Source organism: Lissotriton helveticus, chromosome 10 (assembly GCF_964261635.1).
Source record: "Lissotriton helveticus chromosome 10, aLisHel1.1, whole genome shotgun sequence".
Taxonomy (NCBI): Eukaryota; Metazoa; Chordata; class Amphibia; order Caudata; family Salamandridae; genus Lissotriton; species Lissotriton helveticus.
Genome location: NC_136071.1, coordinates 693,930,259 through 693,955,566, shown reverse-complemented (window position 1 = coordinate 693,955,566; position 25,308 = coordinate 693,930,259). Strand labels below are relative to the sequence as shown.

The 25,308-nt window shown below is 45.5% G+C and overlaps 1 protein-coding gene across 2 annotated transcripts in view; it reads right to left on the bottom strand.

Moving 5' to 3' along the window:
• The window catches only part of DPP6 (dipeptidyl peptidase like 6), a 2,254,101-nt gene that overhangs the window by 1,600,593 nt on the left and 628,200 nt on the right, over window positions 1-25,308 (bottom strand). The window lies entirely within an intron of this gene.

Sequence of the window (25,308 nt, the reverse complement as noted above, 5' to 3'; positions counted from 1 at the left end):
TATGGTGGTGTCACACAAAGAAAAACTACAAATATTAAGGCTGTGTAAAGAGGCCCTGGGTAAAACCTCACATGTCTGAGTGTTTTTTATCCACTGATGGATTCATGGTTTTCCTACTTGGTTTCTAGTCACTCGATTGCAAACATGTTTGAACAGGTAGTCCATAAATACCGAATTATTCTAGAGTTTGTTCTGGTAAATTATCTATACAGACATGCCAGCCTCGTGGGAACATGGGTAAGGCTAGGTGCAATGCATCATGGGAGTTCATTTTAAAAATACATACACGTTAGAGTCTCATTACTAGGGTCCATGGAATTCCAATGAAGCTGGGAACTTTACAGTTGCCAGACCCATTAGAATGACAACATCTGTGGAGCACCAAAAAGCAGTAGCTTTTTGCCCGGAAATTTCAGCTGCTGGAAGCAACCAAAATATCCAGGCGTAACTGCTGGAACAGGTGTGAGTAATCTCTGCTCAACCTCTGGTAGCTATGGCATAAGAAGAAGTAAAGTGCAATTGAAAACAACAATTGACAGTTGACAGGGACCGAGGAGTGATTTCAGGTTGACTGTGATGGAGAAGACATCAGATACATCAAGTGGGTCATCCTGGTCAAAGTAGATACTTTTTGACTTTGCTCTCTAAAAAAGAAGCCAAAATCTTCTTGCAGGGCAAGGTCCAAGGCTGAAGTAGGTGAGGGTTCCTCGAAGTTACAAACATTGTCGGCAAACCAATAGTTTCAACTTTGTTTTGTGCCAAAGCCCAGAGCAGGACAAAGCTGGTCTTACATGGCCAGTGTGAGTGCTTTGTCAATCCAATAGATTTGCTACCTTGTCCTGTTCCAAGATTTTACCTTCAGACTGAGTCACATTTTTGGAAGCAAAATTCTACAGTGGGCCAAGGCAGGAAGCTGTAGCAGAATCTGGTTAGCTTTAACACCAGGTCCCGCTGAAGCTGTTTTTAGCATGTCAAAACGCTCTGAGAAGTATGGCCTTCCTTGGCAAAAAAAGGGCCACTTTTGTTCGACTGTTTGGAAAGTTTCTTCTGTCAGTCATGTAGCCCCTAGGTCACATCTTTCCAAACTTTTCATGTTGGTGACACACTTTTTGGAGATGCATCATTTTGTGACACTGTAAGGCAGTGTAGCGAGCCCAAACCACCTAATTGGGGTTCGGGGGGTGGGGGGGGGTATATTTCTCCCCCCGGAAGAACATTTTTAAATACAAGTGGGCACATGGTCTCCCTCCCTCCGTCTCCCTCCGTCTGCCGCCCTCCTCCCTCTGTCTGTCTCCCTCTGTCTGTCCCCCTTCTGTCTGTCCCCCTCTGTCTGTCGCCCTCTGCCCCTGTCCCTCTGACTCAGTCCCTCTTTCTCCCTATCTCTGTCCCCCTCTCTCTCTGTCTCCCTCTCTCTCTGTTTCCCTCTTGTCTGCCTCTCTCTTGTTTGTCTCCCTCTATCTGTCGCCCTCCCTCTGTCTCCGGCCCTCTGTGTCCGTCCCTCTGTCTCTCTCTCTCTCTGCCTCCCTCTCTCTCTGTCTCCCTCCCTCTGTCTCCCTCGATCTGTCTCCCTCTCCCTCCCTCTGTCTATCCCAGACTCACTCTCTCTGTCTCCCTCTCTCTTTGTCTCCCACGGTTTCCCTCTCTCTCTGTCTCCCTCCCTCTGTCTGTCTTTCTCTGTCTATCTCCCTCCCTCTCTCTCCCTCTGTCTCCCTCCCTCTGTCTCCCTCCCTTTGTCTCCCTCTCTCTCAGTCTCCCTCTCTCTCTGTCTCCCTCCCTCTGCCTCCCTCCCTCTGTCTCCCTCTATCTCCCTCTGTCTCTGCCTGCTCCCTCCGTTTGTCACCCTCTGCTTCTCTCTCTCTCTTTCCCTCTGTCTCCCTAACTCTCCCTCTCCCTCTCTGTCTCTCTGCCTCTCTGTCTCTGCATGTCTCAGTCTCTGCCTCTATCTGTTTGTCCCTGTCTCTGCCTCTATCTGTCTCCCTCCCTCTGTCTCCCTCCCTCTGTCTCCCTCCCTCTGTCTCCCTCCCTCTGTCTCCCTCTCTCTCTCTCTCTCCCTCTGTCTCCCTCCCTCTTCCTCTCTGCCTCTCTTTCCCTGTCGGTCTCAGTCTCTGCCTCTATCTATCTGTCCCTGTCTCTGCCTCTATCTGTCTGTCTGTCCCTGTCTCTGTCTATCCCTGTTTCCCTCCCTCTGTCTCCCTCTCCGTCTCTCTGTCTGTCTCTGCCCCGTCCCTGTCTCTATCTCTATTTGTCCCTGTCTGTCCCTGTCTCTGTCTGTCTCTATCTCTGTCGGTCTCCCTCCCTCTCTCTGTCTCTGTCTCTCTCTCTCTCTGTCTCCCTCCCTCTCTCTCTGTCTCCCTACCTCTCTCTCCCTGCCTCTCTCCCTCTCTCTATCTCTCTCTCCTCTCTCTCCCTCCCTCCCTCTCGCTCCCTCACTCCCTCTGTCTCACTCACTCTGTCTCTCTCTCTCCCTCTCTCTGTCTTCCTCTGTCTCCCTCCCTCTCTCTCCCTCGTGTCTGTCTCCCTCTTGCCTGTCTCCCTCTTATCTGTCCCCCTCCGTCTGTCTCCCTCCCTCTGTCTCCTTCCAGCTGTCTACCTCCATCTGTCTCCCTCCCTCTGTCTCCCTCCCTCTGTCTCCCTCCCTCTATCGGTCGCCCTCCCTCTGTCTCCGTCCCTCTGGCTCTGTCTCCCTCTCTCTCTCTGTCTCCCTCCCTCTGTCTCCCTCTATCCTTCTCCCTCTCCCTCTGTCTATCCCGGACTCCCTCCCTCTGTCTCCCTCTCTCTCTGTTTCCCATGGTTTCCCTCTCTCTCTCTGTCTCCCTCCCTCTGTTTCCCTCCCTCTGTCTCCCTCCCTCTGTCTGTTTTCCTCCCTCTGTCTCCCTACCTCGGTTTTCCTCCCTTTGTTTCCCTCCCTCTGTCGCCCTCCTCCCTCTGTCTGTCTCCCTCCCAATGTCGCCCTCCTCCCTCTGTCGGTCTTCCTCTGTCTGTCGCCCTCTGCCTCCCTCCCTCTGTCTCCCACCCTCCGTCTCCCTACCTCCATCTCCCTCCCTCCGTCTCCCTTTGTCTATCACCCTCTGTTACTTTGCCCCGGCTTCCTGGGCACACACGCAGCCGCACCCGAGCCCTTCACAGGTCTTTAAAAGACCATAGAGCAGAGTGTCTAGGGATGCCTCTTAATTAGCAGCAGTTATGTGCTAAGTGCCTGCGACACCCCCACCATTTGCAGGGGACACAGTACTGTGTTGGGACACACAGTTTGGAAAGCTCTGCCCTAGGTCGTCCTTGTAGCCTTTTGGGCCCCCTGCCTCTATCCCGCTAGGTCCCATACATGGGCTAGTCCCCTTTAGTCTGCTGGGCTCTCTTGAAGTCTGGAGTCTTATGCTTCTTGTGTCCCTAAATAGGCAAATAGAAGGCCTACCAATTGAAGAACAGTTTGAGTCCCAAGGTGCCATCAGAAATCCTTGAGTGAGTCCTCTTCTTTCAGCAGGAGTCTTCTTTCAGCAGGGCCTTCTTCTTTGGGTGGAGTATTCTACGGTACAGGAAAGCTCTGAGGAGGTTGTGGTTGTGGTGGCAGGTATACGTATATCCTATGTGGTAGCTAGTGACAGGAGAAATTCTACCACCCAATCCTAACTTGCAGCTCCCACCTCCTTTTGCAAAACTTCATCTTTGGCTTACTATAAAATGATCCAGGAGCCTCTTTTTCAATATGACAGAAGCATTCTGCCACCTGGCTGGTGTGTTGTAGACACACTCTTCCTATCGGACAGGGTCCAAACTGGTTCTCTCTTCCCCTGGGTCTAGTGCCTGGCTGTCTAGGAGGTTCCTGGAAATGAATAGGAGAAGTCATCTCTAGCATCTTCATGTCAAAAGAGATAGTTCTAATGTTGTTCTGACAACAGTACTGGTCCACTGCTAAGTGGTCAGCTCTAACATCTTCCTTCTTCCTGGGTTACAGGGCAGGCCACTATCTTCTGAGCCAGGGAGTTGTGATAAGTGGCAGAACTGGTGTTACACCAGAATAGGAAGTCTAAAGTACATGTTATAAAGTTATTTTTTAACTCAAGTTATCGAAAATCTGAGTTTACCACTAAAACAGATTTTCAAAATGAAGTAAAATCTTTGAGGAATTTTGCTAGCATTTACTTAGGTAGAGATATAGAATTAAAAAGGTTATTCACAACCAGGCAAGTCTAATGGAAAATTAAGTTGGACTTACACTGTGAAGTAGCTTTGAGGCCTTCAGTCACCTTGATCTGTTTGCACCAATCCCATTTAACTATCATGCCATGGGTGTGTTTTCTGCACCTTCTACTGTGACCATACAGTAAAGTTAAATATACAATTGAGTGAAAGCAATTTTACCAATGCCATTTTAGGACCAGAGGACAAACAGCGCAGCATTAAATAGCAGTACCACAGTGCACTGATTCATAATACAAGGACAATGATGGTCCAGAAAAAGGAGAACAATCTGGGATTACCATGCATAATAGGTGAATTTGCTACAATAATATTTAGCCGAGAGGAATGAAAGGGACAAACTCTGATCACTGTGTCAAAGCACAGTAGGGCCTCATGCGCCATGTGATGGACAGCTGACTCTGCTTTTGAAGTTGCCAAGTAGGTAATAGACAGTGAAGGGCCTGGGCCATCTCAGAAATGGGAGGTAATGTGGTGTGTGAAAATTGGCATCCGCAAACCAAATTGCCTTTGCCTGGTATCTGAATTGTCTCAGAGGGTGGTAAATAGGGTCTTGGGTTGGTCTGAGAAGTGCTTGGATTTTTACAATGAAGATTGAAATTGAACAAATAAAATGTGGGCTCTCCATTAAGAATATACCATGCTGCACACACACTCTGTAGCAGATCTGTAGATATTTAAAAGGAAATTACTGACTGCATGAATCAAAATGTAAATGTAAATGTGGGATACTTGTAAAGCGCACTGTTACTCTACCCGAGTGTCCTGGCGCTGTAGACCGCTGGGGAACCCGTCCTGGTTTTCCCTGTGAGATGGTCCCTTTCTGGGTATCTCCAGGGTGAAACCAGGCATCCCCGGCGTCTGTGGGGGGCCGGTTGTATAGATGAGGCAAGCTTAATGCCGAGAGTTACCAAGTGTGTTCCCTGGTTAGAGTAGGCACTGAGGCGAGAATTATAGAGTCCGTTGACCCTGGTCCAAGACCCTGCCGCGTCGGGAATTGAACCCTGGTCCCGGGCCGTTCTCTGCTTACAGGTCTGCCGCCTCTAACCAGTGAGCCACACCTCTCCACAAAAAAAAGCATTATAACTGTTCTCACTTGTAGCAAAGTCATCATTGAACAAAGGTGCCTAGAAGAGCTGAAGAAGTTAACTTCCTATTTTTACCTTACGTAACTTTTTCCCTTCTTATTGATCATTTCCTTTTCAATAGTTATATAAGAGATATGTCCTGCATGGCAACAGTGAATAAAAGGACACATAATATGGTACTTATGACGTCAGAGATTGGCTGTAACGATTGAGTTGGGTCAGAACATCCATGTGACAAAATATTGCAAGTAGGTTATCTTGTAAAATACTTTTCTTCGAAGCCACACCAACAAGTGTCAAAATAGCGGATAGTCACTGTAGTGCTCTGTCAATGAGCCACCAGCAGAAAGGAATGAAAGAGTGCAGATATAGAGCACTCAGAAAGCAACATGTTCCTTGAACAAGGGACAGTAACTGGGGTTCTGTCCCAGGGTTGGAGGTGGGGGCAATGAAGCTCAATAAGTTTATGAAGAAAAAATGTGCTATGGGAAGAGGAACAACAGAAAAGAATGTGGGGTTTGGATAAGGTAGGGTGCAGCTTTCCAACCAGGGAACAGTGATGCAACGTGAAAGGTGAAACATAGTCTTCACACCAGGGAGTTGCACATGTGGCCTGAACAGCGTACCTGGTGGTGCAACAGCGTACCTGGTGGTGAGGTCAGCTTTATGATTGAGAGGGGGAAAACTAAGCTTCATGGACTTGTTCAGGTACATTTCAAAATACCAGATGCACAGGGGAGGATCAAAAAGGTAGCTTGTGGGGGGCGTGACCTAGCGGTCCAGGATGGAGGTCTTTCCAGAGGGCTGGAGGGTGAGACCCTTGCCCTCTGGATATCCAAGTGGGTTCCATCGGATGCCTTCTCCTCCTGTTTTATTATATAACCTGCCCATAGAGCATTGGTAAAGAAGCCTCTGCCCAACCTAGACCGGTCATCGCTAGAATCCTTAATTTCCATGATCGTGACACAATTCTTCGACTAGCAAGATCTCAGGAAAATCTGCTATCTGAATCCCAGCAGATCATGCTCTTTCCAGATTATACCAAGATGGTCCAGCATCAGCGCCAGTCCTTTACTACGACAAAGGCCTGTCTTAGGGATCTTAAGAGCTCTTATAGGCTATTATTCCTAGCCCACCTGCAAGTGCTCTATAATCCATGCACATTATTTTTTGACACCCCAGAAGAGGTCTTTGCTTGGACAGATGAGTCTGTTACTGTGAAGTCCTACACTCTGCGGCTCTTGGACTCAGACTTATCCTCCAGTGGCCCATGTCAACTACCGCTCACATCGAAGGAGAAAGGTCGGCATAGGTCTAGATCATCGTGGGGCTCTAGGCCCCACACTGAAGACTTAACTGACTCCGCAAAAGAAAAGTAGATGAACGCTTGACATGCTGCGCTGTACAGATCTCCCATGTCGAGCTTGCATATGTACTGTATCAGCCCGACCACCGGGTATGATGGCACCCCAACATTGGCTGCACCTCTGGAGAGTTGTGTCCTGAACTTTCAGAAAGACTCTCTGTTGATGGGGCATATGGGGATCATTGGACAGACCCAGTGCCCAGCCCCCTTGGGGTTGGTGCTGGGTGCCCTCCGCAACAGATACTTCAGTGGCTTTTCCAGTGAATTTTACAAGTAATATAATCCACAGTTGGGTAATCATTATCTAGATGAAATCAAGGTCACATTGAAGGAAACTCGTATGCCTCCAGACTGGCGACACGCCGAGATCATAGTATTGCCAAAGCCCGGTCGTCCCCCCAGAAACTCCACTCCTCATATCGTCCAATCTCGCTTTTGAATATCAAGGCAAAGTTATTGGCTAAGGCTCTAACTTATAAATTGATGGCTGGCATGGCAAACCTGGTACATGCACCATCGCGCCACGCACCACAATATCTGTTGGGCCCATAATGCCATCGCAGCTGCAGACCACTTAGGGAGCCCTGCGGTCGTACTCCTGGTAGTTATAGATAAGGTATTTGATTCCATTAGCTGGACCTACCTATTCACACTCTTTCAACGCCTTAATACGGGCCACCATTTATTATCTTACGTCCACCTGCTCTACACAGAGTTGATGGCTGCCTTGCGCGTGGGGGGCTTGGTCTCCTCCCCTTTTCCTATAAGACGTGGCACCAGACAGGGATGCCCCCTGCAACCCCCTTGTTCACCTTGGCCATAGATCCATGGGCCTCAACGGTCAAAGTGGATGACTTGGTCTAGGGCTTTAAATGTTCGCAGGAGGTCTCGGATCGCATCGTGCTGTATGCTGATGAAGTGCTATTCTTCCTTATAGACACTCATAAATCAGTCTCCATGATTTTGCGTATAATGCAAGTATTCAGAAAATGTCAGGTTTATATATGAACACTGGCAAGTCGACATTGTGGCCGCTAAAGGGGTTATCAGGACATGGCACTTGCACCGCTGACTTATCCTAGCAGCAGTAGGCTTGCAATATCTCAGCATCTTCCTGTGTTCTAGCCAATCGATTTCATGAGCTCCCTGACGGAATGGGTGAAGACAGAGGTTGGGTCATGGTATTCTTTGCCCCAGCCCCTATGTGGTCACTCTGCCATTTTCAAAAGGGTTTCCCTTCCCTGCTTCCTCTACCAACTTCAAAATCCCCCTTATCCGATTTCCCATTGTGGTTTTTGCAGATTACCGTGCTTTTGGGCCGGTTTCTGTGGGGGAAGGGCTCTCATGTGGCCCTACAGTCATGCTTTCAGTCCATATTTTACGATGATATAGCTGCAGCTGACGTTCAGTCCTATCACATGGCCTCACACCTACAGGTGCTCAACGAATTGTGGTACAGTCCCAGAGTTGACCCGGCATACGCAGTTGAGCGCTGGGTGATGGGAGATCTCTCTCTTCACGTGAAACTTCCTCATAGTGAAACTCGCGTGGAGATAATCTCTTCGCAGGATGGGGTGGTGGGGCGCCTCACGCAGGCTACACCGTTGTGGTGGCATAGACTTGGGTGGATGGATCGGGCCTTCGAGAGTGGGATCATATCGGCATCTGCTCCCTAGGGGACATTATGCGGGCCCCATTTTTAAATTGGTCCAGGAACTCCAATCTGATTTCTCAATGCCTCGTATCCAGTTTTTTAAGTATCTACAATTCCATCACGGCCTAACATCATAAATTAAGAGTCTCTCTGCCCTGCCAGACTTTAACCCGCTAGAGGGCAAACTCCTGATGGGGGACCTCGGGGACCATAAAATAACAAAGATTTATGAATCTCTAATCAGAAATAGTACCACCACTCTGGCAGGCAGACCTGGAAACTATTGAGGACGACAACAGGAGAGAGGCCCTGGAGACAGCACGTGGGGTGCTGATATCCTCCCGTCTACGTCCGATTCAGTTTAAATATCTTTACCCCGACATAAGCTGTGGCAAATGGGAATTATCGGCTCTCCCGCTTGCCTGCACTGTGGGGCTGATGATGGTACCTTCTTACACACAGTGTGGGCCTGTGCCACTCTTATTCGGTTCTGGAGAGGGGGGTTGATGTGCCTGGCCGAGGTCCTGGGCTGGGATATCCTTATGTCTCCAAAGCTTATCTTACTAGACAATACAGAGGGGATAGGAGGCAACAGGTACAAATGACACCTGTTGTTCCTCGGCCTCACCATCACCAAGAGAGACATCGCATGACTGTGGAGGGCTGATTCTCCGCCCCTAATAGGTGTTTGGAGGAAGGGAATGGATTTTTGCATGGGTTTGTAGGCACCCATATTTCAAGTGATGGGACGCCCACAGAAACACCCTGAAATCTGGCAGCTGTGGGCAGACTATCGAGGCCTGATTCTTAAGCCATTCACCTCGACGGGTACACTCCTAGAGACGGAAATTCAATAATATGGACTGGACACACACACGGTCTCATAATTAAAGCATATGGCGAGCTGTGGGTGGTGGGTGATATGGGCGGGAGGAGCACTGGATAGTTGTAGCACACTTGGTTCAAATGTTGATTTATATCTTTCCTTTTGGATTAGCATTATTGCTTGATCTGAGCATAGAGAAAACTGCCAAGTTATTGATTGAGATACAATTTATATGCCAGTGTGGTATGGGCCATGTTGTGGCCGAAAATTATATAATATATGTTGTGGGGAAAAAAGGCAGCTTGTAATCATGTATTTTCAGTAAGACTATCTTCCCAAATGGCGTGGATTTGAAAGGTCATGGTACTCACGAACATCTGTGCTCTTGTTCCTCCCTATGGCCATTTAATGCCTCATTATTCGAAAAAAAACATGAAAAAGGGTAAGGGGGTTCTTTATACCATGCAGATTGCTAACAGGCCCATTTAACCTGACCTTTTAATGTTAAATATACTAAACTCACACAATTTATAGTACTGGGAACTTTTTGAACTGCAGCTAGGCTAATTTTTATTTTAGCCACTTGAACATGAATGCAATTGTAAAGGTAAGCAGTAAATAAAAACATGAAAACTTTTTTCAGAATATCATGCAGGCTTGTGCTCTTTTAACAAGCTTATAAGGATACATATAGGGTATTTTCAATACCTCCTCCTGCGGAGTAGAGTATACACTGCAGAGATATTTTTAAAAGTTAGAGACAAACAGTAGTGGAACCTTTGAAGATTACAGCTGTTATGAAAACATTTTCATAATGTTGTAGGAAATCAGCAGCTTAACCAGGAGGCTTACAAGTTCATTTGTTTGGGGCTTCCATCAATACGATAATCTACTATGCTGAAGCCCTTTGTGACATAGTTTAATGTTTCAGTATTAGTAAGCCTCCAATAGGAGTAACTTAAGAAGTCCCTCATTATTAGTGGACAGGTAATTGGTGTGCTATATCTATGTTAGGAAATCCCTTTATGTTGGGTTGGAATTTATCAGGTGCAATAAATACCACCCAATTGAGAATTTTCCCAAATAATGTGGAATGGCATGCAGGTTTTGGTGCTTACTACCCTAACATCTGAACGTTCCACTATTTACTGGGTAATATTTGGCATGTTTGACCAGAGGAAGTGTAGCCTGTGGATATTTGTATCACAATGTTCAAAGATCCAATATGTGCAGTCACAAATGTTATAGTACATATTGGAATTTAGCTGTCAACTCATAAGGAAAGATTTAGCTTTTCTATTTGAAGGCACCCTGCTATAGCTAAAACCATTAAACACTTTTGGGAAACAATTAATTTTATGAACTCTTGAGAGAGAGTACGACCAAAGTTATACATGTTTTTCCAACCCATGGTGTAGGCCATCCAAATTTCAGTTTAATACCCGCAAATAGTGTTGGACCTGCCATCCTTGGCATGGTTTTCCCCCAACATTTTGCATTCAATCCTTCTGCTTTTGCTGACTTTGTTTATGCTGGTGTTAGGACTCTGCACACTTTACCAATGCTAACTAGAGATACAGTGCTTGTGCTCGCATGATATCATTAGCTTACACCCAATTGGCACATTTAATGTATTTATATGCCCCTAGTTAGGTGGTAGTACATACACCCAGGAACTGTAAATTACATGCTAGTGGTCCTGCAGCATGTATTGTGCCACCCACTTAAGTAGCCTATTAAAACATGTCCCAGGTCTGCACTGCAGCCTGTGTGGACAGTTTTATATTGCCAGTTTGACTGGGCAAAATAAGCCTTTCACTAGCCATAAACCTTCCTTTTTTATTTCTTATGTCACCCCTAAGATAGGCCCTAAACAGCCCTTAGGGCAGGATGCAGTGTATTTAAAAAGTTGGACATACACTTTTGACTTTTACATGTCCTAATAATGAAAGGTTCTTAAATTCATTTTTCACTACTGCAAGGTCTACCTCTCCCAGGGGATAACATTGGGTTACTTTCTCACATTTGACAAGTAATAACTTTCAATTGGAAGTAAGTTGGGAGGTTGAGTTTGGTGTCTAAAGAAATATAATTTAAAACCCTATTTAATAGTAAAGTTAGATTTTAAGTCACAATTCTGAAAATACCACTTTAAAAAAGTTTCCATTGTATTGACCCAACCACTTGGTGCCTGTAGCCTGTATAGTTCGTCAAATGATATGGTATAGCTGGAATTTGGTCTTTGTGTATTGCTCCCAAACAATGACCCAAAGGGGAATAGGTGTTGGCAGGGTATGCCATGTCTGGCTTGATAGGGGAGCAGAGCTGTCACCTACCACACTTGGACATCACAAAGGCTCCACCTGAGCACACTCACAAAGGATTTGACACTAGTTTTGTGTCCCCAGACAAGCCGAGGCCAGGGTAGGGAGGCAAAGCACCTCTGGGGTTGGAACCCCCTAGAATGTTCTCCTACTTCAAACCAGGCACCAAGGATAAATAGTGGACCCGCAGACCCAATTTGTCAGTTCATTTCTGGACCTGTGCATACTACAGAAGAAGGGCTGCTGTGCTGCTCTACTATCAGAAGGACTGCTACCCTGCTGCCCTGCTACTCTGCTGCCATCTTTCTGAGAAGTAAGTAAGTGAGGGTTTTATATAGCGCTCGATTGCCGGGGCATATTGGCGCTGGAGAAACATAGAAGAAAAGGGAAATCAATAGGCACAAGCTCTGCTACTGAACTGGAAAAATCTAAGTTTTTAAAAGGCCACGGAATTTGGAATGCGTTGGTTGAGATCTAATATCCAACGGCAACCTGTTCCAAAGTTTAGGGGCCAAGTATGAGATGCATCTTCCACCCCATCTGGCTTTCCTCCATTTCGGAATTTTAACCAAGGACTGATCAGCAGATCTTAATGAACGTCCCGGATAATACCATTGGAAGAACTTACGATACGCCATAGGACCACCACCATACAGAGTTTTGTGGACCAAGCAGAGAGCCTTAAATTCGACACGGTGCTCGACAGGGAGCCAGTGAAGGCTCCTAATGGCCAGAGAAATATGATTGAATTTAGGGATGTTAAGTAATGTCCGAGCAGCAGCATTCTGAAGGGATTGCAGCTTAGTCAGCTGTCACTTATCAATCCCTAAATAGAGGGCATTGCAATGATCGATGCAAGATAGTACAAGAGCACCTACAACAGTTTTCCTCAGCTCCATTGGGAGAAATGGTAGAATCTTCCGTAGGATTTTTAATGTAAAGTAACATGCCGAGGAGACTTGGTTAATCTGAGCGGAGAAATTAAGCTGTGTGTCCCAAAGCACACCCAGATTTCTCATCTTGTCCACTCATGATGGACACTCTCATGCCTTCATTGGCCACCAGGCTGTATTCCAAATCGGAGGGCCATTTCCAAACTCCATGACTTCGGTCTTCTGTGTGTTTTGTTTCAAATAGTTGGTATGCATCCATTGTATGATGCAACCAAGACAGCTATGAAACCTTGCAGACGGCACCTCACTACCACAAGAAATTGAAACTATGATTTGCGTGTCGTCGGCGTAGGAAACAAGAGAAAACCCAAAGTCTCTAACTAGATTGGCCAATGGCATCACATAAACATTGAAAAGGGTGGGTGAAAGCGCAGACCCTTGTGGGACTCCACACGGGAGATGAAATGTGTCCAATTTAAGATTGTCCCAGCAAACCTGATGTTCTCTATTTGCCAGGAAAGAAGAAAGAAGAGCCAGCGCCTTATCCTTGATCCCACTTGCCTGAAGGAAGACTAGACCTGCACCCTTCATCCCAGGCTGAAGTGACTCCAAGGTTCAGCTAGCTAACCTCCTGTTCTGAGCTACAAGGACATATCAAGCTCAGCTGGCCTGCTACCTGGACTTGCAATTTGAGCTGCTTGAGACCTGCTGGCATCTGATGGAGTGAGTTACTGATCCCTAAGAGGTGCCCCCTCACATCCTTGAGTCAGTTCAGCAGTTTTGGGTTTTGTGACAGTGAACATGCCTGTGTGCAAAAGATCTTGCCACTTGCATGCCCGCCAGTGCAAAGCTCAGGTGAACCGGGCTTTTTGCACCCACCAGTGAAGATTGGCAATGCGAGAACTGTACTTCACACTACAGCATCAACAGCCCTGGGGGACTGCCAACGTGAAGCTCCAGCAATAACCATCCGCGACACCTGACAGGATTTTCGCGCTACAGTGATGATCATCCACAACACCCGGCCTGCTCTTTGTGTTATATCAATCATCATTTGTGATGGTCTCCCTGCCCCTTGCGGCCCCCTCCACAGCAAACTGAATTCTTCACAATGGACATGAGAAGGTACTTCTTTCAGTGAGACTAACCTGGTCTTTGTATCCGGCCTGCGCTTTATCACGGTCAGCTTGAACTTGTGATTTTCACCCGGTCTAGCAGGACAATATGACAAAGAGTGGCTCTTTTGTGGTATGTTTTTTGTGTTTTGTTTTCACTTTATAACTGTTTGAAGTGCTGCATAAATATTGTACACATTGCCTCTATGTTAAGCCTGAATGCTTTTGTGCCAAGCTAACAGAGCATTGAGCACAGGTTAATTTGGGGTTTACTTTTGACTTCACTGTAGCAGGAATTGTGGTTGCTGCTTGAGAAGGGATTCACCCCCCTCGACCAGTAGTCCAATTTCCTACAAGTTGTTTTTTGCCTTATTTTACTTATTTGCATTCCTTGATCCAGTACCCTTTAGGTTAGGAAATACATACAATGACAGAAGATCTCATAATCTTAATCCACCTGTTGAAGACAATTACAGTCTGAATTCCAGAGCTGTGAAAAAAGTGAATGCTATGTTCATTTTCACATACTAAAGTAATTACTTGTTCATCAGAGATTATAAAGGATTTTAATAATTACCAGCAATCATGCTAAGATATTTTCTTCAGCGATACAAAAGGGGATGATGGACAGAGCGTTTGAGCAAATACAACACTCACCCCCAGTCAACTGATCTGGGTTTAATCCATCACCATTCTTTAGCCCACTCAGCCACCCCATTTCAGACATGGCTATATGCAAATCAGTCTGACCCTGTGCCTCATGGGAACAGTCCAGCCTGAACTGCCAAGCCATGTCTTCCATGGACCAGAAACAAGCATCCTGGGACCGGTTTCAGATTCATAATCCTCATCAGCCAGGCTATCTTGAATCCAGTGGCCAAGTGAGCAAGGGACTCACGTCTGAGCATACCCTGCCACACTTAGGGCGAACAAAGCGATACAAAAGGGGATGATGGACGGAGCGTTTGAGCAAATCAAACACTCACCCCCAGTCAACTGATCTGGGTTTAATCCATCACCATTCTTTAGCCCACTCAGCCACCCCATTTCAGACATGGCTATATGCAAATCAGTCTGACCCTGTGCCTCATGGGAACAGTCCATCCCGAACTGCCAAGCCATGTCTTCCATGGACAAGAAACAAGCATCCTGGGACCGGTTTCGGATTCATAATCCTCATCAGCCAGGCTATCTTGAATCCAGTGGCCAAGTGAGCAAGGGACTCACGTCTGAGCATACCCTGCCACACTTAGGGCGAACAAAGCGATACAAAAGGGGATGATGGACAGAGCGTTTGAGCAAATCAAACACTCACCCCCAGTCAACTGATCTGGGTTTAATCCATCACCATTCTTTAGCCCACTCAGCCACCCCATTTCAGACATGGCTATATGCAAATCAGTCTGACCCTGTGCCTCATGGGAACAGTCCAGCCCGAACTGCCAAGCCATGTCTTCCCTGGACCGGAAACAAGCATCCTGGGACCGGTTTCGGATTCATAATCCTCATCAGCCAGGCTATCTTGAATCCAGTGGCCAAGTGATTAAACCCAGATCAGTTGACTGGGGGTGAGTGTTTGATTTGCTCAAACGCTCCGTCCATCATCCCCTTTTGTATCAAGATATTTTCTTCAAAATATGTTCTGATAAAGGTTTGTATTGCCCATAATAAATGTCAATGTTTGTGAAGTGGGACATGATTGGGGCAGGCCGCCATGAATATTAAAGTGTCAATATGAGAACCTGAGCAACTTGATAACTGAAATATTCTACTCTCTTTCCTCACTCCTTAGAGTGCACTACTCACCCGTAAGGGTGTCAAGGTGCTGAGGGGGCTGGGGTTACAAAACATACAAACATTTGATACTACGTTTTAAGACAGATAAGATCCCCTTTGTTTGATTTATGAAAGGGAAATTAAGAGTACAGATTGTTCCCACAAACTATTGTAAATCTAGTTTGAGACATGGTTAAAGATCAATTACTGACAGAGGAAGTAGCAAATCCTTTTGGGATACTCTTAGGATGTTAGGAAATTATGTGGGCAATTCAGAAAGGCATTTTCTGCTACAAGCATATGTTTATATAAGCCTGCCAGGAAATCATAAAAGGAAAGTGGAGAGGCTTAAATGTGTTTAATATTGCCTATTTTACGGAACGTTTGGAGAGATGACCAGTAACTGCTACAGTGCAAATGGTGGTAAGTGGGTAGCTTTTCCAGGAGTAATTCTGGTACTGTCTGCACCCATTCATAGGAGTACTACCAGGGGAACATATGTGTTACTCTTTTGTGAATTGAGTCCTATAAGTACAGTAGGTATGCACTAAACAATCTCCCAATCACACCCCTCACTCCAAGTTACCAAAGCTCTTGTTACTGGAATCACCAGCTTGCTCCAACTAGTACTGCTCGCTGTAAATCCTCTCTCGACCTTGTACAACTAACCACTTCTTTTTTTAAACTAGGTTTATGCTCTAAACATACTTCAAAATACTAAAATACAACTACAGAAGTGTTTCCAACATATGTAAGTAGTAGCTGTGTACACTTCTAGAGGCAGTAAATAGTGCAGTACTCTGTGTAACACTTCACCATCCTCATTATACTTTATTCTGTTTTTACAAAGAAAACCGAATAAAGTATAATGATGATGACTACCATAAAAAAAAGAACACTTAAATGTCAGTTCAAAGGTAAGCTTGGTTAATAATTACTTTATTGCTTGGGTGCTCTTTCTTTGATTCAATAACAAAGCACTTTCTTTTGTAACCAGAGATGTTCTTTGTCTTGAAACACATCCCTGAAATGAATTAACAACACATTTCCAAGAACAAGAAGTCTTAGGTGCGAGCTTCTAGATGAGGTACAGGCAGTAAGGCCTCAGATGTTGAAAAATGGAGTGCATTACCTGTAGATGAACAAGCAAAATACAAGAATTTTGTGGGAAGCGAAGAAAGCCCACACACCACAGTACTATAACATACGCAAAGTATTTCTGGGGCTAAATGTGGTTGCTCAATTTAATTGCACTCTTTCACATGAAACACTTTATACAAAATCTGTATTGATTACTGTATGATATGACCATGTTCCATATGAAGTATTTTTGATAGCTTGCATTATTCTCAACAGGTTAACACTCACTATGGCCTTTCCCTGAGATATGTTGCACCATTTGCTATTGGTTGATATAATGATTTGGACATAGGTATGAACACCTGGGTTGCCTGTGACATCACAGATATTGAGAATGGAGCTCAAAATGTTATGCCAGTCCGACCACCTTGGTAGAAAACATCTCTTTGTTGACACTTTACTGGTACATCATTTAATGTTGTACAATGTATATGCCTTCCCATGCACCTATGCCTTGATTCTTCAGAGGTGAAATGGGACAGTCACTGAAAACACACCGACCCACCTAATGTCCTTTTCTCTCCCTACAAAAGTGAACCCGGCTGCCTGCCATTCTTCTTCACCTCACACTGTATCCACTCTTTGTCCCACCCTCACTCCACCAACAGAAAGGCAGAAATCCCTGAAATAAACAAAAAAAAATACTTGGGCTCCTGTACGTGACTACATATGCCTCTGTCCTTCACTTCAGGTACTGCGTGCACTATGTTACCCAAATACAATGAGGGCAGCCAGAGGGCTCAGTTCAACTCAAGCATGGTCAGACGGGAGGTGCTTCGGCTCAGAGTGCCACATGCTACTCAGTATTTTGTCAGGTCTCCACTGACTCAAGGGGAGCCAGAGGAGGCAACCTATGGTGGCCCATCCACAGAGAGCTATCCCCAGTTAACATTTTTTGCATGTAAACTTGGGGAGGCAGGAAAGGGTGAAACAAGAGGGTGTTGAAACACTCTTCCATTTTATGTATAGAGGACTGTGGCAAGATGGAGGCAGAATTCGCAGCCATAGTAACATTCTCCCACTTCCTAATGTCAATGTGCACACAGCTGTGGTATGGACATCTTATAAATGCCCCCCCTCTCCCAACAGGGAGAAAAGGATACATAATTGTTACATAATGAAGAGGATGTGGTTGATATCATCCGTGGCCGCCAATGGGACCCAGTACTAAGTCTTATGTGATCTACTTCGATACACCAATTCGTGGATGTCAATTACGGGTAGCAACTGCTACCGATGGATTGCCGGCTGGTCACTGGATTTTTCCTATGCTACCCCTGGTCTAAGCAGTCATGAAGGCACCTGTATGAACAAAAGGTACACAGAGCTTTTGGAGCTCTGGATAGTTTTTAAATGTCGACTTCCTATGCCCTCCTTGGCACTTCAAAAGCAACCTTAGTGATTTTGGAGGGGTGGGGGGGGGGGGGAAGGGTGTGTGATGTCACTTATTTTATCCCCGGTATTTTTCTGAATCGACGTCCATGGTTAAACTTCATAAACAATGTCCAAAAGTCGGATATGACAATTGAATTTTTTTATTTGAACCATCCAGTTGTTGGTAGAACACCTGTTTGTTCTCATGTTGTGACTTTAATTTTGTGAAGCGCCAGTCAATAAAAAGTTTATCCGAGGGAGTAGAAACAGAGAAAGGCGCAAATCACGAACCAAAGTGAGTATAGATTCAAGCTGGTTTTAGTTCAGATTTGTTATGCTCTAACTGAAACAGTATTTATAATTATTGAACTGCGTTTCTGGTAAAATGGATATTTTGTGATTTCACACCTCAGCCGAAGGTTGGCACAAACTGAACTTCAGGACTCATGAGAGGCCCTGTAGGCTCTGTTGTGTTATAAGTGCCCCTCAGGAAATCCTTCTTTAATAATTGAAGCAACATCTGCCAGCGAGCTCTCATGGAGGATTAATGACAGGAGCTGAGTCGTGAAAAAAGAGACTGTCTCAGCAGAAATTACACCGCACCAGTTGCTGAAGATTTAAGTTTGAAGAAGCACACCAGCCTTTACAGAGCGCTACTGATGTTTACTGCTGCGCTATCACTCACCAGTGCAGCAGGTGCAGGAGCACCAGATCCCAGGGGATTTAGGGGCCCATTTCGCCCCCAATAGGTTGCTGCTTTATACTACAAAACTAGGGGGTAGGGACCCAAAGTCCTTTATTGTTGTAAGGCCCATTGAGCCCTGGCTACACAGCTCCCTTGCTCATCCAAAGGGTTGATTCCTTCTTAATGTGGTGTTGTCGTGTTTTGGCAGCTCCTGAGTTAGCGTTTAGCACAGCTACACGGTCTTTTCTGTTAACTTGACCAAAACGAACGGGGGCCATTTTGAATCCTTCTGCCTTCCGTTTCCTATGAACACGTTGCCTCGTGGTCAGTGTGCCCTTTTGTCCTTTCTCGATACCCATGGTCACTAGTCTGCTCGGCAACAGGCTATTTTTAGTACTGGTCAAGCGCACATGCGCATTACGCACCAATTGGTCACTCTTCAGGAATGTTCATGCCAACTGACCAGTGCTGTCGAAACTCCTCCCACGTGTTGGCTGTGTTCCAAAAATGACCTTATATGTACCTAAAATGTGTAAACTAGTAACCGCCTATCTTTTTATTGCTATTAAACTATATAAAAGAGGTCGCGCACCGATGTTCGGTGTGCTACTTCTTACATTACCGAAGGGTGCTGTTGGAATGTATCACCACCCCATGGGGTCTTAATAAACTTGTCTTTTACCTTTTCCAGTGTCCGTGCCAACTTCTATACTAAGGTGTTCGAGAGTTTAGCAGAGTATGTAGGCCTGATTTGTACCCAACACCACAATTGGCAACCACGAAGGGACTCATCGGCGACTCGGAGGCCCGAAGGAGAGGTCGTGACGAAGGTTAGGAAACTCGCCATGGACGCGATCGCTGCCATTGAGTGACCCGAGTCTCGGCACCCACGGTGTGTTTTCCCTTCCTTCCGATCTGACCTTCCAGGTGGCGCCGGTCTTCGACTGAGATTCTGATCTTGGATTGTCGTGATGTGCCGTTTTGGCTGATTTGACCACAGAATTTGGCAGTTGGACGTTGGACGTTTGCAAATATTTGGTAAGCTTTTGAGCGGTGAGGTAGTCTACTGACACTTACTGTGGCTTTTTGAACCTTTGAATTTGAATTTGAATTTGTTAGCTAACGTTTTGAATCTTTGAATTTGAATTTGAATATGTGAAGTGCACCTCACATAGGCAGGCATGTAGGGATATTTCTCTGATTTATTTGATTTGAACAGTGCACCGTGTTAGGTGGCATTTTTGTAGTATCGCGTTTTCGTGGTACTTTTTGAAACATGCCTGTTTTTAGCACACTCCGTAGGATGTGCTGTTCTGAAAATGGTACCAATTATCGATTAAGTGAAAAACAGCCGGCTCCCCCAGAGGGGACTCCAAATCGTGAAATGTATATTAAATTCGGTATTCCACCTATAATGTATAGTACATTATGGCATAAGTATACTAAGACTGATCGTGAATTACAGTGGCCACTATATGGGTCGTTTGACCTTCGAAAGGTACAGTATGTAGAGCAGTGTTTGTTTCAGCGAAGGTCTAGACAAGATATGTTTGATTGTGTGCGTATGTGGGAGAAGGAGGTGCGTGAACGAGTGAAGCGTGAGGAAGCCTTGGCGGAGAAAGTGCAGCGGAAGGCTGCACATGACAAAGCTTTACAGCTACAGGAGAAGGAATTACAGGAAAAGAAAGAGAGGGAGAGACGAGAACGAAATTTACAGGTTAATGGTCAATTCCCTATCAGGCGTCCTCTCTATCCAGTCCTTACTAATGAAACGGATGATTTTTCATTACTAGATCGTTGTCCGCCTCCGTACGTCGTACCTACGGCTCCGAACGAGGACTCGGACGAGGATAGTGATCGAACACAGCGTACCAGGTTATATACGGAACGAGCTGCGGAATTACGCTCAATTGCGCGAAAGCTAAATAATAATACTGTTACTGTTTCTGATGTTACTAAACAAATGGAACAGTGGTCTGATAAGGAACGACTGTATTTTTTAGATCATTTTGGAGATGAAGTTGTTGAGCGGTATAGAAAATATTCTCTCGAGTTAGAACCTAAGGAGATATCCAAGGATCGTGAGAATTTTCGTAAAGGTCTTTTTGTTCTTTCAGATGCGGACGACTTCTTCAAGCGTTTGCTTGAACTGCGTAATGAGACGACACGGCTACGGGAGTTGGAAAAGTCGAAGAATTCGTCTACGTCCGGAGCGACGGGGATATCCAAAGAATGCCCTATCTTTGAAACAGATAAGATCGCTGCGATTAATGTTAGACCTATGCGAGAAGCTGCGCCTTTATATGTCCCTCATAAAGGGGATGGCACAGATGATGATAAAAGCTCCAAAGACGCGAAAGGGTATTTTGTATATAATTGGGTTTATACGCCTTGGAATAGAGCAGATGTCATGGCGCTTAAGAATGCTTTACCTGATCCCCGTAAAAACCCTGCGGCTTTTTATGAAAATGTTGAAAGTGCAATTTCTTCATGTATCATGACGTTAGTTGATATTGATCTATTTTTCGGGTTGATATTGCCCCCTGATATGTGGAGAGCCATTCGTAGGTTTGATGATCTCACGACTCTCGGGGCCACTTGGAAAGATCTTGTTCAGGCTGATTTAGATAGAGAACCAGCATGTAAGCCGTGTCAATTAATATTAGACCTTCCAGGTGCCATACTAACAAAACTAAAGACTCTTGCTCCCGCTAAAAAGATTGATTGGACTATATTAGCCTCTTGTAAGCAGAAAGCGGATGAATCAGTTTCCGATTTTTTCTCTCGCTTCGAGGAAGCGTTCCATGATTACAGTGGTCAATTATTGACAGAAGATACTGGCAGGCATCTATTCGTTGATAAGTATGTAGCTAATCTCCTACCGGAGATTGCGAAACGATTAAAAGCGAGTGAAAGTTCATGGACCACAGCAACCCCTGCCTCTTTATTGACTATGGCTCAATATTATGAAAGACAGGAATTGGAGGTGAAAGAAAGTAGTGAAAAGAAGGCGAAGGAATTGAAAACGAAGGTAATGTTAGCTCAGGTTCAGGCTACGAGAGGGAACAATAGAGGGGGGCGAGGATCGTACAGTAATGCTCCTCCCCCTCGTTCTGACATTTCTGTGAATCAATGTGCATACTGCAAACAGTTTGGGCATTGGATTGCAGACTGTCCGGTGTTTCGAGAGCAGCGTAATTTGAGGGGACGAGGAAGTGGGAGATCTAGGAATTATTATGGAGGGTCAAGAGGAGGTTATGGCACGAACGATCGTGGAGGATATGGAGCAAGGGGTCGTGGTCAGTCAGATTATAATACGTTTGATAACCGCAATCAATATCAGATAAATGAGGGTGATCCTGCTGAACCACGGGATGAGCATTACGCATAGGATTGCGTAGGATGGGGTGTGGAATCGGTTGAGGTACCAGTTGATCAGAGGGGTCCATACATAGAAGCACATGTTTTGGGTTCTACTGATCAATTTCTGGTCGATACAGGAGCTACTCGTAGCGCTTTGTCCAAACACTTGGTTCCAAGGGCTCCCCTGTCTGGCGAGGTAATTACAGCAATAGGGTTCGATGGAACACCTACTTCTAGCCCACTGTCTCAACCAGTTGCCTTTCATGTTGATAAATTTGCTGCCCCCTTGTCCCTTTTTGTTGTCTCCAAATACACCCGATAATATTATTGGACTCGATATGTTAAAACACTTTCGAGCTACCATTCGCTGTGCCCCAGAAGGAGTGCGAGTTGTGCTGAATGAGAATTACCCAGACTTTGAGCAAGTGTGTTTTGTCCATGAATGTGAAGTTCTGGCCTCCTTACCAAAAACATTGTGGGCCACTTCTGACACGGATGTAGGACGAATGATAATTCCCCCAGTGCGTATTACTGTGAAGGAGGGAGTATCTCTGCCACGTGTCCCGCAATATAAGATTTCTAGAGAAGGTGAACTTGCTTTAATACACATTGTAAATGATTTGATTTCGGCAGGAGTAGTCGAGGAAGTTCCTTACAATGTTTGCAATAGTCCAATTTTACCGATCCTTAAGAGAGATACCGATACTAAAGTTTACCGTTTCATTATTGATTTGAGGGAAATAAACAAGATAGTAGTGCCTCAGTATCCAGTGGTATCTGACATCACCACATTGCTTACGTTGGTTCCACCGACGGCGACTACTTTTACAGTCATTGATTTGAAGAACGCCTTCTTTTCGATCCCTGTACATCCTGACAGTCGATATCTATTCGGCTTTACATTAAATAATAAATCGTACAGATTCTGTCGAATTCCTCAAGGCTATACTGAAAGTCCTAGCATTTATAGTCAGGCATTAAAAAGGCAGCTTGATTCCTTTGACTTACAAGAGGGAGTGGTTCTCATTCAATATGTAGACGATATCTTACTTGCTGCAGACACGCCAGAACAATGTGAGAAGAGTACCTTTTCCTTGCTTTCCTTCCTGGCCAAACATAATCATAAAGTTTCGAAGAAAAAGCTGCAATATTGTAGACCAAAGGTGACCTACCTCGGTCATCTTTTGTCTAAGGAGGGCCGTGCGTTGACACCAGATCGAATTCAAGCAATATTAGATACCCCAGTTCCTCGCACTCAGAAAGATGTTCGCGCCTTTATAGGTTTGACGTCTTTTTGTAGGCAATGGATATTGGGTTTTTCACATACCGTTAAACCATTGTTGGCATTATTGTCTAAAGATACACCGATTCGCATTGAATGGACGGATGAATGTCAGAATGCTTTTGAGCAATTGAGACAAGCTCTTTGTTCTGCACCAGTGTTGGGTACACCTGATTACACGGAGATCTTTACATTATATGTACACGAGAAGGATGGGTGCGCATTGTCAATGTTAGTGCAGACACACGGAGACAAACAGAGGCCTTGTGCATACTTCTCGGCGGTACTCGACCCTGTGGCTCGAGGATTGCCTGGATGTTTTCGAGCAGTTGCAGCAACAGCAGTTGCGATACGACAAAGTGAGGGAATAGTTTTGTCACACAAATTGTTGGTGCTAGTTCCCCATGCGGTAGATGCGTTACTGAATCAAACGAAAACACAGCATCTAACCAGTGCCCGTCTGACAGGATATGAGCTAACATTGTTGGCGCCGCACATCACACTAAAGCGATGTGCAACACTAAATCCTGCTACTTTATTGCCGGATCCTGTTGCTGAGACCCAGAAGGAAGAACAACATGATTGTGTTTTTCTGACTGAGGAACAGACAAAGGGTCGTATCGATTTACAGGATACGCCATTTCCAGATGTGGATGGGGAACTGTGGGTTGATGGGTCATGTGTGAGGCTACCAGATGGTACGACTTCCGCAGCTTATGCGATCACGACACTTAAGACTGTGGTAGAAGCAGCACGGATACCCCAAAAATCAGCTCAAGCGGCTGAGTTGATAGCCTTAACGAAGGCATGTGAGTTAAGTGCTGGATTATGTGTGAACATTTACACGGATAGTCGTTACGCTTTTGGAGTAGTGCATGATTTTGGCCTACTTTGGAAGGAACGAGGATTCCTGACTTCACACGGAGTACACATCATGCATGGAGAGTTGGTGCGCGATCTCCTGAATGCACTGTTATGCCCAAAGAAAGTTGCAATAGTCAAGTGCAGTGCACATAAAAAGGTGACGGACAAAATAGGGCAAGGCAATGCTTTTGCAGACCGCATTGCGAGAGAGACCGCTATGCTGCAAAATAATTGCCCCATGTATGTGGTGAAGTCACAAGCTGAGCGGTGGCATGATGCTAGAGAAGAAATACTCGATATACAGAAGTCAGCATCAGAGGCAGAACTTGTGAAATGGGCCACCGAGGGAGTATTGGATGATGAGGGTTGCTGGCGTAGTAAAGATATGGAGAGATGGAAACTACCCATGGCCTATTTACAAACAATGGTGCAAATGACACATGGACTGGCACACATTGGAGCTCTCGCAATTACTAAATTGCTTACACGAGTTTGGGAAAATGCTGACATTGCTAGCACGGCTAAGAGAGTAGTGCAGACCTGTCTGATATGTTTGCAGCACAATCCCGGACAAGGGACTCATACTCCTAAAGGTGGGTTTGTTCCACCTACTGCACCATTCGAAGTACTACAAATGGATTACATCCAGCTGGAACGCTGTAATAATCTCAAGTATGTCCTAGTAGTGGTGTGTGCCTTCAGCAAATGGATTGAGGCTTACCCTACGAAAGACAATACAGCATTGACAACAGCTAAGGTGCTACTCAAGGAGTACTTCCCGCGCTATGGTGTTTGTAAACTTATGTGGAGTGATAATGGCCCTCATTTCATTGGAAAAGTAGTGGAATATGTCCTGAAAGGATTGGGAATCAAACAACGATTCCATGCTGTCTTTCATCCGCAATCAGCAGGTTTAGTGGAGAGATATAATGCAACTCTGAAGCTGAAGCTAGCAAAGATAGTGGCATCGACATCTCTGAAATGGCCGGACGCTTTGCCTCTGGCATTGCTGTCCATTCGATCAGTGCCCCATTCTCGGTCTGGCCTCACACCCTATGAAGTAGTGTTTGGAAGGCCTATGAATATCTGGGGAGTTCCAAAACCTCGTTTGATACATGATATGCCTTGTATAATGATGAACGATTATCTGGCATGATTAACAAATGATTTGCTTTCTATTCATCAACAGGTTCGAGAGGCGCTCCCTGATAACTCCGCTGGTGAGGCTCACGATCTCCGTCCTGGGGACCACGTGATGGTCAAAATATTTGAGCGATCCAGCAGTTTGGAACCAAGATGGCATGGCCCTGAGCAAGTGCTGCTGGCCACGCGAACTGCTGTGAGAGTCACCAACAAGAAGC